The 12,536-nt window shown below is 34.9% G+C and overlaps 1 protein-coding gene across 1 annotated transcript in view; it reads left to right on the top strand.

The window, feature by feature from the left end:
- Positions 1 to 4,962: 4,962 nt before the first annotated feature.
- The window catches only part of LOC111043282, a 184,782-nt gene continuing 177,208 nt past the window's right edge, over positions 4,963 to 12,536 (top strand). The window contains exon 1 of the mRNA XM_039440291.1: positions 4,963 to 5,848. The gene's annotated coding sequence lies outside the window, so the exon portion shown is untranslated. The remainder of the gene's footprint in view (positions 5,849 to 12,536) is intronic.

A 12,536-nucleotide genomic window follows, 5' to 3' on the forward strand; every position in this document is an offset into this window, starting at 1 on the left:
AAATATGCAAATAGGGAGCACCGCTTGTGTTTGCATCGTCTGCTCTGTTTTCTATTTATGAATAGAGTTTTAGGTTAGTTGAGTTTAGAATTTTGAAATAATAGAGTTAAAAAATGTAATCTCTATAATAATCTTCAGCATATTCTTGTAATATCAATAGCCTTCTTATAATCGTCCACACTCTCATCTTCTTAAATACCTATCTCCTATTTTGTGATGACTATCTTTTGTATTAATTTATTCTTTTGTAGGGATAATGGTGATATATATCATGGTTGAATCTAATAAGAGTTTTATAGTTCTCAACTATTGGTTGTGATCGTATCTGGTATAGTTTCCTCTCCCTCATGCGGATTAGTTGAGCCATTTTACTATGAGCAAAAGGTGATAAGCTGCTCTAGACTAGACTTACCTTTTTTGAAGCATTTGCTTCAAAAGTTGAGCAAATTCTCTAGTTTATTCATACAATTTTAAGCAAAAGCTTTTACTTTTGAGCAAATGCTCAAACTTTTTTTTGATGAGCATGAGCAAAAGGGTTTGCTCACGTTTATTCATAGAAAATGAAGCAAATGCTCCATATTTTAGAAGTATAAGCAAATGCTCAACTTTATTCATATGGCCCATTATATTTCGAATGCTAATCATAAGTAGAAGTAGGCCTAACGTCAGCAGGTCGAATGAAGAAGTAGGAAAATATAATAATCAATCAAGTTTACAAGATGGAAAATTACTAGAAATTATCACACATATGCACGTATGCAAGTCAAATTTAACCGTGATCAAATGACGGTTGAATGACATGGGAACCAATGGGGAGAATGGACGACGTCTTCAATCAGCGATTAAACGCGGTTAAATTTAATAGACGTACGTGAAACCGGTCCATGGACTCTATTATATTTCATTATTTAACTTTTACACAGAATCTTTTATTTGAAGAGAATAGTTTGAAACTAGGACCTTACAATATTGATGCATATCCACAGCAATGGAATAAACCTTCTGAAATCAAATTGTAGTTTGTAGTTTAGTCACAGGCTCTCATGTTGGTACCTGCCAACAAATTGTTACAAAAATATCTCTAAAAGACAAATTGTTACAATTTTTTTTGGAAACATTAGCCGATATGATTCATTGATGAAGGCTTTTTCTTATTCTAGCTCTGATTACTCAAGCCAAAGGTACCAATGGTTACTTACTCATTACCGTCAGTAGTTTGAGGCTGAAGAAGCTCCTCCTCAGGAGCATTACTCAGTACTCCAAGAAAAGTGAGTGCTTTTTTCAAATACTGTATTTACAAGTAACACAGCGTCTGAACTACAACAAAGTTACTAGTAGTTCAGAGAACAGTAGAATTCGCTACACTCACTGAAGTCACTATTGACATACGCCCGCCTATTCACACACAAACACACATACAAATTGGATTTAGAGTATAATGATATAAATGCAATAGGATCGGTGGTGGACGCTGAGAAATAGAAGTTCTTTATATTTTTGAGCTAGGATGCACGGTTAAAAAGATAAATAATCTGAAACTTGAAATGTGGGTCTTGGGGGGGGGGGTAAATAATTGAATTACAAAAAAACAAAATTTTCAACATGTAATGTATGAAATAAGGCTGCCTTCGAGCTCTGGAAAATAAAAGTTTCCTACACTTTTGAGCTAGGATGCACAGCTAAAGAGGATAAGAAATCTGAAACTTGAAATTAATGACCCGGAGGGGGAGGATTATCGATTTCTAAATTATTAAAATTCTGAACATGTGATATATGAAATAAGACCACCTTGGGGCGCTGAAGAATAAAGGTCCTCTACACTTTTGAGCTCGGAAGCACGGTTTAAAAGATAAAAAATCTGAAACTTGAATTGGGACTGGAAAAAAAATCGAAATGCCAAAAATTAGAAAATTTTCAACATGTGATACATGAAATAGTACCGCTTTGAAGAGCTGAGAAGAATGAGTCCAATTTGAACCTGATCTGATAAAGTATTAAAAAGTTAGGTTGATTTTTAGGGTAAAATTTCCGAATAAAGGGCCTTGAAACGGGAAAGAATTTAAAAATTTTGAATACATATGTTTCTGCGCCTTGTTTCAAAGTACTTGTATACCAAATTTTATCCAAATCGGACCATAACTGCGACTGTAACTGCGGTACAAACAAACAAACAGACAAACGCCGATTGACTTGAAACATAGAATTCGCTTCACTCATTCAATTATATAGTGTTTCGTCATGGAAAGCACGTCAACACATATTTTGTACAATACTATTATACTAGTGTTTTGTATAATACTATTTTACTAAAAGTATAGTACTAGTATGTTTAAAGTATAGTAATATATTAGTAATTATACTAGTGCTTTGATCATTTTGGTTCAATTCAAGATATCACTGATTATTCATTCTACTCATTACCTATTGTCATCAATGAGACACAAACACAATGTGTTACTATAATATAGTAAGACACTAGCCGTCAGGCTCGCTTCGCTCGCCATATCCGTCAAGCCAGGGGGCTCCGCCCCCTGGACCCCCGACTGGATCGTCCAAAAATGAGATCAGCAGGCTCGCTTCGCTCGCCTGCATTTTTCATTTGAGCATTTTTATCATATGTTAGGACAATCCAGTCGGGGGTTCAGACTAAACGTCTGGCTAAACGGATATGGCGAGCGAAGCGAGCCTGACGGCTAGTAATATAATATTCCCAGGATTGAAGTAGCAGTGCCCAATCAATTTTTCCGCGATAAATGCATTTAAATCTTCAACTTGGTGCCAACCTAACAAAGTCAACTCAACTTAATGCCAACCTGACAAAATTATTAATTTAGTTGCCAGTTAACAACTGTTTCGAAGAGGTACTCTATCTAGATTATAGTTCTATAGTAACATATGATATGGAAAGTTCAATTATAATTAAGAGATTGGGAGAAGAAGAATATACATGCTAAAAGACGAACTTTAAACCCTTAAAAACAACCCTTAGAGTTGGAATATTGCCAAAAGATTTCTTAGTGCGCCTCTAAAGGGCCAACTGAACATACCTACCAAATTTGAACGTTTTTGGTCCGGTAGATTTTTAGTTATGCGAGTGAGTGAGTGAGTGAGTGAGTGAGTGAGTGAGTGAGTGAGTGAGTGCCATTTCGCTTTTATATATATAGATTATAGTAACACCATATTATAGTGACTTTCTTACAACAACTTCAATTTGTCAGCATTCCTCATAAATAGCATCAACGGTTCCAATGTAACCAATGCTGACAGTTGTAACTGAATTCCACTATCGAAGGAGACTCTGGAAGTCTCATTGTGCTACAAAGTTCTACAACTTCTTTCAAACCCATCAGACGATGTAAATTGCCTGAGCATCCTTTTCCTGTGTCAAAGGATGAATCCAAAAGGTGTCTGGAGCTGCAGACAGGTAAAAACAGTCTCCACCTGGTCAAAAAAACAACGATGACTTACGAGACAAGGTCCATTGTCTGGGAACGTGACTGTACATTTGATTGTACGCTCAGGTTCACTCTGCAGGAGAGGTCCTTCCTTTCAACCTGTGCTTCGGTTTGTTCCACCTTCCAGGGTGTATATAGATATATCAGTACCTGTGACCTGAGGTATATAGGTATTGAGTGCGGCTACAGTTTGTCGAAAGCTAGTTGATGGAAAGTAGTGGTGATCGTTGATGCCTTGATTCAACTAGTTAAAGGATTTGTCAACGATCAACTGTTTTTTCTCTACATTGACCCAGGTGGTCAGTTGGATTGTATCAGCTATCAATATACATAACAAATTACAAAAAAATAAAAGGTAAATAAAATAAAGCAATCAAAAACAATGTGAAACAATATGAATTCATCGAAAATGTTCAATCCACTATTTTTTTCATGATTATATTTCTAATCTGACTATGCAATCAAGCAAAGGAATGTTTTTTTTGGAAAACAATATTTGGGAATTCAACTGGGAGTCAACAGAAAATTAACAACTTGGAATCTTTGACTCTCACTCTCAATCAACCTTCTTTTGTCCTTTTCTTCCTCACATCATTTTTTTTTCCTCTTCCTCCACTTCCTCCGCCTACTCCTCCCCCACAAACACCACCATCAACCTCCGACTCCTCATCCCCCTCCACCCCCCTCTCATCCAACCCCTCTTCCTTCAGCCACTTTTTATCGTTCTTTTAAAAATCCAACGATTGTATAATTTGTACTCCTTATACTATTCTTGCTAAAAATCCTCCTTTCTACACCAAAATTTTTTTTTCGCCCTCTTCCATTCCTTCTCATTATCTTTCCATGCTCTTTTCTTCGCTTCTTCATCATCTTCTTCTTCTTCTACTGTATCTTCTCCTTTTCCTCCTGTCTTCTCCTATATTCGTTTCCTCCTCATTTCGTTTACGTCGTCGTCGTCTTCCTCTTCTTCGCTTTTTCATCTTCTTCTCCTCCTCTCTGCTCTTCTCTTCTTTTCCTTCTGCAGCTATCTTCTTCTTCTGTATCTTCTCATTTTTCTCCTCTATTCTACTGTTTTCTTCCTCTCCTTTCCTCTTCTTCTTCTCTTCTTCCTCTCCTTTCTTCTTCTTCTTCTTCTTTTTCTTCTTCTTCTTCTTCGTCTTCTTCTTCTTCTTCTTATCTCCCTTAATTTTCTTAATCTTCATCCAGCTTGGATCCAATGTAATCATACCGTTGATTCTTCAACTAGTTACAGTAGTTACGAAACTAATCAAAACTAGTTAAAGCCATCAACGTCAACGACCCGAAGAATGGAAGCCTCTGGGTGCCATCAGCTGGAAGAGGGGGTTCAGACCTCACCTGACGGATCCTACGCGTGCGTCGGTCGAAACGTGTTTCCTAAAGAGGTGGAGGAAGACTGGAGAGAGACGGAACACTGAAGAGAGACAAAAGACGTCGGTCTTTCGTTCTTCGCTCGAATTCCATGTCGAATTCTAAAGCCTCCAAGAGTCGCTGGTAACTTCTGTCAGTAGTGGAGGTAACAGCGTACTGTAACCTAACCTGTTCAGGTGTTTTCGTGTGTGCTTTTCAACGAATTAACCGGGATTTCAGCTGAAAATCTCGGTTAAAACTGAGGAATTATCCTCAAAACATCTTCAACCAACTAAAAACAACATTTTTCCAACGTGAATACTGTCAAATTCTTGTTGTAAACTAAGGTTTACTTGCTAACTGCCCAGGTGCATCAGTAACTTTGTGTGTGTTGAAACTAAGTAACCGTGGTTTAGGCTGCAAATCTCCGTTAAAACTGTGAAATCACTTTCAAAACATCTGAAAACTACACTTATTCACATTAGTTCAAGTGAAATCTCGTGAATATTTGTTGTAAACTTTGGTTTAGAACGTTCAAACCTGGTCAGGTGAACTCGCTTGTGTTTGTGTCTGTGTTTTGAATTAATTTACCGGGATTTTTGTATAGAAATCTCGGTTTAAATTGTGTTTCAAGTTGTTACACATCTGCTAATACTACTTGTGAGTGGAAAAGGCTGCAGTAAAACGGAAAATTTGTAAATTTTTGTTGTAAACTTCTCAGCAAGTGTAATAAGGTTGACAGTTCTAGTAGGTACCGTACTCAACCACGAAGGATCACTGGCTCTTTGTTTTTCGGGTACAGCCATTTCGGTGCTCACTTCCTTACAGCAGTTTTCTTTAGAATCAGTAAACGAAAAATAAATATTTTTGCAGTCTTTGTATCTATTCTGAAAACGTTTGTATAGTTTGTAACATTTTTTTGAAGTGTGGTGCTACTGTAGTTGGCAAAAATGATCTCTGTGGATATACGTAGATTCAACAATGCTTGGTATCATGGAGGATATTGCTGTCTTGGAAAGTGAAGGGTGAGTTTTTTTTATTGATCTTATTAGCCAAGGCAAATTATTGTGCTTTTAAAAACTTTTATTTTTTTAATATTCTTCTATTATTACTCTTGCCCTATTAACATAGGAAAGTATTGCTTTCCGAAAAAAATTAAGTTACCCCAATTTCTGAATTTCTATACGTTTTAAGGTCCCCTGAGTCCAGAAAAGTGGTTTTTGGGTATTGGTCTGTATGTGTGTGTGTATGAGTGTCTGTGTACACGATATCTCATCTCGCAATTAACGAAATGCCTTGAAATTTGGAACTTAAGGTCCTTACACTATAAGGATCCGACACGAACAATTTCGATCAAATGCGATTCAAGATGATGGCTAAAATAGCGAAAATGTTGTCAAAAACAGGGTTTTTCGCGATTTTCTCGAAAATGGCTCCAACTATTTTGATCAAATTTATACCGGTACCTAAAATAGTCATTGATAAGCTATATCAACTGCCACAAGTCCCATATCTGTAAAAATTTCAGAAGCTCCGCCCCATCTATGCAAATTTTGATTTTAGATTTCCAATTATCGGGTCTCAGATATAATTTAAACAAAAAAATTCTAGTGGAAACGATTGAGCATGGAAATCTCTTCAATTAATGTCCAGTAACATTTCCACCTAAAATTGAAAATAAGCTTGAAATTTGAGAAAATGTAATATTCAATTGCAAACTGTTGGCAACTGTTGATTCTATTAAATCATTCACTATGAAGAGATAGCAGATCTCGTGTGTATCCAGCGTTATTGACCTGTCACCAGCTGGCTCAGATCTTTGACTTGAGATGCGCGTTTACACTAGCGTCAGGTGATCAATTTTCATAACGGCAAGGAAAGTTGTGTGAGTACGCCACACCAGATTTTTTTTAATATTCGATTTACCTTATTTTGGGGCATTCAAAAATTCAACATTGTAATATTAAATCTAGTTAACATAGTGTTTATTGAAAGTGGCATTAGCGTAGCCAGGATTTTGAAATGGACGAGGGGGTTGACCAAAAATGTTCAGCCCCCTATAGATATTAGCCTACCTAGTGAAATTTGATGAGGGGGGTTGTTATCTTGGATTTTTGGGCCTCTTTTTTCGGGCTCATGGGAGGGGTTGTAACCTGGAAACCTTCCTTCGCTACGCCACTGGAGAGTGGTTTACAAATAAATTCTTATTAGTATCTACTAACTCAAGAATAAAAAGTAATGATAAGCTCCGTTTTATTCCGAGAGTTGCATATGCTAATTACCTACTGATTTAATTGCTGAATATTATGATAATTATCATCATGTTAACAATCAACTTCACATACTGATGTGATGTGAATGAAGTAGCTTTATTAAAGATATTGATTAGGCTATAATTGTAAGTAATTGAAGTTATTAATCTAGAAAAACAAGAGGGAAATCACTATAGTGAGGTCCACGTTATAATGACATTATTTGATCAACTTTGGTTTTGCTATCCTAGTCTATCATTTGACAAAGCCGGTGGTACTATCCTTTTCTAGGTCCACAACGATGCCAATTATTTTTTTGACAGTGTAGAAATATAATTAATTAATGCAGAGAATCGGCATCGCTATTCTTTTATCTTTATCCACTGCCATTATAACGTGGACCTCACTGTACAGTTCTTCGAAAAAACTAATGAGAACGAAATGTTCAAGTAGCATGATGTGGTGATGTGAAAGACCTGCATGAAGACATGTCATGACGTGAAGATCCTTTTTAGGATAACTTGAATTGATTTATACGGTAGATGACTTGAAAATAAGCTGCCAGCTACGAAAAAAACTGAGTTAAAAAGTGAAACTGAATAAAAACAAAGATAAAAATAATTTTTTCCTACAGATACCCTGAAAAGTGACCATTTGTGCACTGATTGCAGGCTGCAAAGAATCACTTTTCCGCACTAGTGCGCAAAGTGAGTACTTTGCGTACTCCAGATTTGCAGCATGACAACGCAAAATAGTTAGTAGGTTATATGGAGCACCAGTGCAGCAAAATAAAAATTAAGTTGGTAACAGTGAGTGCTGTGGCTGCTATAGTGAGCAGAGGTGCAACGAAGCACAACGCGCTAATTATTAAGTAGATATTATAACCAAGGACAACGACAGCACAGTGCCACCACAGCACACACCACACAGCTGCCCCCGCCAGTCAAACACTACTACATTATTCAGGCAATTTTACCCATAATTACCCACTTTTCATATTCAATGGTAACTGTAGGAAAAATTTAATGTGAAATACGTGCGCAAAGTTCGTTTGCTGCACTCAAGAAACCATTCCGCCCTCGCCTACGGCTCGGGCGTAAACGTTTCTTTCGATGCAGCAAACTGTCACTTTGCGCACTAGTTGCACAAATAACTATTTCCTACAGTTACGTTGAAAAGTGGCCATTGCTGCACTGATTACAAAACGCAAAGAATCACTTTTCCGCTCTAGTGCGGGAAAAATTTTTCTGCACTCCAGATTTGCAACATGGCAACGCAAAATACTTAGTAGGTTATATGGAGCAACAGTGCAGCAAAATCAAAATGAAGTTGGTAACAGTGACTGCTGTGGCTGCTATAGTGAGCAGAGGTGCAACCAAGCACAACGCGCTAATTATAGGTGCAACGCGCTAATTATTATTCATTATAATATATTATAACCAAGTACAACGAGAACTTTAGGATTTTAGGATTAAGGTTTTTATCAATAATAAAATTACACAGATTTACATTTGATGGATTTCAGGCAATTTTACCCATAATTACCCACTTTTCATATTCAATGGTAACTGTAGGAAAAACTTAATGTGAAATACGTGCGCAAAGTTCCTCTGCTGCACTCAACAAACCATTCCGCCCTCGCCTACGGCTCGGGCGTAAACGTTTCTTTCGGTGCAGCAAACTGACACTTTGCGCACTAGTTGCACAAATAACTATTTTCCTATGCCATCATAGAAGGCAAATTTTCCCAAGAAAACTAGAAAACACATATCGAACTAAATAAAATTCAGAACTAGGTTCATTCAAATAACTTATAAATAAGGTCTTCAACAAATTGGTCTTTATACGTACGTTTCCATTGGTATGAACAAGATTAAATTAGAATATAGTAAGTACCCTTTTCAAAGAAGACTTTCATTCTTCTCTCAAAACAATAAACTCAAATTACTTTGAATAGTTATTATTTATAATAATTGGTATGAACGTTTTCATGTTAGCCTTGTTATAGGCCTACGTATTCATAAACTCCTCTGAATATGGTTCATGAGTTGTAAAATCGCTTCCAGTTGGTTCGGAACCCACCTACTGTAGGTCCATTCATCTCTCATTATCATTCGCCTCATTACCCACGCACAAGCCTAGAACTCATGTGGACATCACACTCAGCATTTAAAAAGAACGAAACATGCACCAAGGCGAAACTGAATTATAAATGCAGGCGTATTTTGAAATCATAACTATCCGTCGAAACTTGGAAGATTCGATATGGCATTGAACTCATAACAAATTTGAGTACGACAGAAATGTTAAATTTCACTTGAAGAAATTTTAATTCATGTAGGTAATGTATGTAGTCACTACATAGTTACCTCTTCGTACCTCTTCCTACCTATAACTTACCTCTTCATAGTTACCACTACGGTAGTTACCCCTGTCAATAAAAGGTAAGGAAGACGTTTTAATGTGTCAAATTTTTGAAATAGATTCGAAGTAATCTGATCAATAATAAAAACTTGCAAACAAGATAAGAGAACATTTCAAGAACCTTCAAGTTCTTGAAAATGTCAAGAACAATACCAGTAGAAACGACAGATTCACTTCAAACTGTAAGTATTTCCTGACGGTTCCCATATTCTATTCAACCAATACTGAATACTGAATATTGAATATCACTTGACGAAAACAAATATATTTCGGAGAAGATAAACTACAACAAATTCACTGTCTATTCTTTCTGTTAATTACCCAATCAGCTATGACTATACATGCTAATTTGCACGGATGCATCTTCAAAACATCCACAGATTAATATTCCTTGCAGTTTGACCGCTTCCCATACAAAACTTACAAACCAAATTAGTAAAATACATATTTCATTTTCTCCACTTCAATAACAACTCACCTATTCATTTTCTTCAGTCTTCAAATATTTTCAAAGAACAATAAAGACTTCAATTTGCTGATGACAGTTTGGTTTTTTTACTGAAAGAACTTCTTGACAATTTTTTTCACGGATTAGGCTAGTTAAGCCAGTCACACAAACATAGATTTTTGTTCCTAAGATTTTTTTCGTCCTTATGAATTCTAGCAGATTAAACAGAACTTGACAAACATCATAATTATGTTCAATCCAATAGAATTTTATAAGGACGGCAAAAAATCGTACGAAAAAAATCGATGTGTGTGTAGCTAGCCTTACACACATACCGATTTTTGGACGTACGATTTTTTACCGTCCTCATAAATTCTATTGGATTGAACATTATTTATGATGACAAACAGATTATGTTTGTCAAGTTCCGTTCAATCTGATAGAATTCATAAGGACGGCAAAAATCATATGTTCAAAAATCGATGTGTGTTTAAAGCCCCGCACAAGCGCACATACATCGATTTTTGTTCGTACGATATTTTGCCGTTCTTATGAATTTTATCAGATTAAAAGGAACTTGACAAACATAATCTGTTTAATAAGAAAATTTATAAGGACGGCAAAGTATCGTATGAACAAAAATCGATGTGAGTGGGGGATTTACTGACTTTACAGGAACAGCTAGAAATAGATATATATTTTTAACCTTCTTTTCACATTAAACTATCAATTCAATGATAATGAATGATTGTAATACTTTCAAATCACCAGGGAAAACAGCAAATAACAATAAAATTATGATAAAATATGCTCTTTATAGTTTGATAGGTAGTCTTTAGTTCATTTTTGGAGATGATTTTCATCATTGCCTATGATTTGTAGGTGCAGTGAACAATTATTGTTCATATTACGTATTTCTTTAACCTATTTATTCTGCGTATGACATCTTGAGAAGATATAGAATATTTTTGAAGATAAGATCCATCCCTTGTCAATATTATAGAATCTAAACATCATTATTCTTGATTTGAGGTACTCAAAAAATTCAACCTTGTCAGCATTTGGAGGTAAATGATATTCATGTTTCTCACATGATCCTGTTTATCATTTCGTATTTGCTAATTCTCAATTAATTAAAGCTTTCAAAAGACTGTGAACAGCACATTAGCAAACCAAAGACTAACCATTATTATCCTTGGTGATCCTTCTTAGATCCTTTGCAGGGGAGCCAATTCCTGTAGTTGATCAAAGAGTGATTAGGGAGTAGAGGATTTCGATGGAGTAGTCTACACTCCTAATCAATATTACATTTTCTCTGAAATCCTTTGCAGGTGACTTTGTCAGGATCAAAGTTATCATTAAACAATTATTGATGGCTTAGGATATCCTGAACAACAGGATTCCCTGGAATTATACTTAATCTTAAATGACTCAGAATAATATTTTTCATGTCCAATCATTTTATTTTATATTTTTATTTTTCTTTATTTTATATCATTTTATTTTTTAATGGCTGATAATAATATTGTCATGTCGAATCATTTTATTTTATATTTTTATTATTATTTATTTTCTATCATTTTATTTTTTAATGGCTCAGAATAATATTTTTCATGTCAAATCATTTTATTTTATATTTTTATTTTTCTTTATTTTATATCATTTTATTTTTTAATGGCTGATAATAATATTTGTCATGTCGAATCATTTTATTTTATATTTTTATTATTATTTATTTTCTATCATTTTATTTTTTAATGGCTCAGTATAATATTTTTCATGTCAAATCATTCTATTTTCTATCCTATCAGATTAGGGTATATAAGAGGAATTTTTTTGAATAGAACATTTCTATGTTTTCATTCATGAAATTAGATTTTAATCTCCAACTCATACATTGTACTCGTATTATGGGGTATCGCACTTTCACATTACATTGCATAACCTATCAAATGCTTAATCAACGTTTAGAGTTCACTTGTATAATTTCAAAATTCATCATTGCTCATAATTTGAATTACTTATAATATTATGAATAATCATCGTATCCTTTTTCCATTGTATTTCAATCCGTTCCCAAGCTGTTATATTCGAAAAGCTGATCCTTTTTCCAGATATGACTAACTATTAAAGCTAGCAACTTGTAGCACATAATACAGCAATACTACATTGCAGTTTTCTCTGCTTGTAGTAAGACTGGACTTGTAGTAAAAAGAATAAGAATTAATGAAATTAAAACAAGACCTACAGATTGGTTCCTTCCCTGTAAATCAATAACTTGTGTTATTGATAGAATGTAGTCTAGAATCAAAAACTAGAAAATCGCCCTTGAAAACCAAATTTGAAAAAAAAAATTACAGTACTTTATAGTAATTTGAAATACAGTTAGAAAAATTCTCCATTGCTATATGATATACGTATTATTAAATAAAACAGTATGTACTGTATATACTTCCCAATCCTATCTTCTATTGCCAAAGTAGTAATTTTGAGGCCTATGTAATCAAAAACCACAACTAGTTTTTCATTAATTTCTTCAACAAAATTCTAATCAAATCAGGTTCTTCTATTCAATCTACACACAGAAAC

Source organism: Nilaparvata lugens, chromosome 13 (assembly GCF_014356525.2).
Source record: "Nilaparvata lugens isolate BPH chromosome 13, ASM1435652v1, whole genome shotgun sequence".
In the NCBI taxonomy this organism is placed as follows: domain Eukaryota; kingdom Metazoa; phylum Arthropoda; class Insecta; order Hemiptera; family Delphacidae; genus Nilaparvata; species Nilaparvata lugens.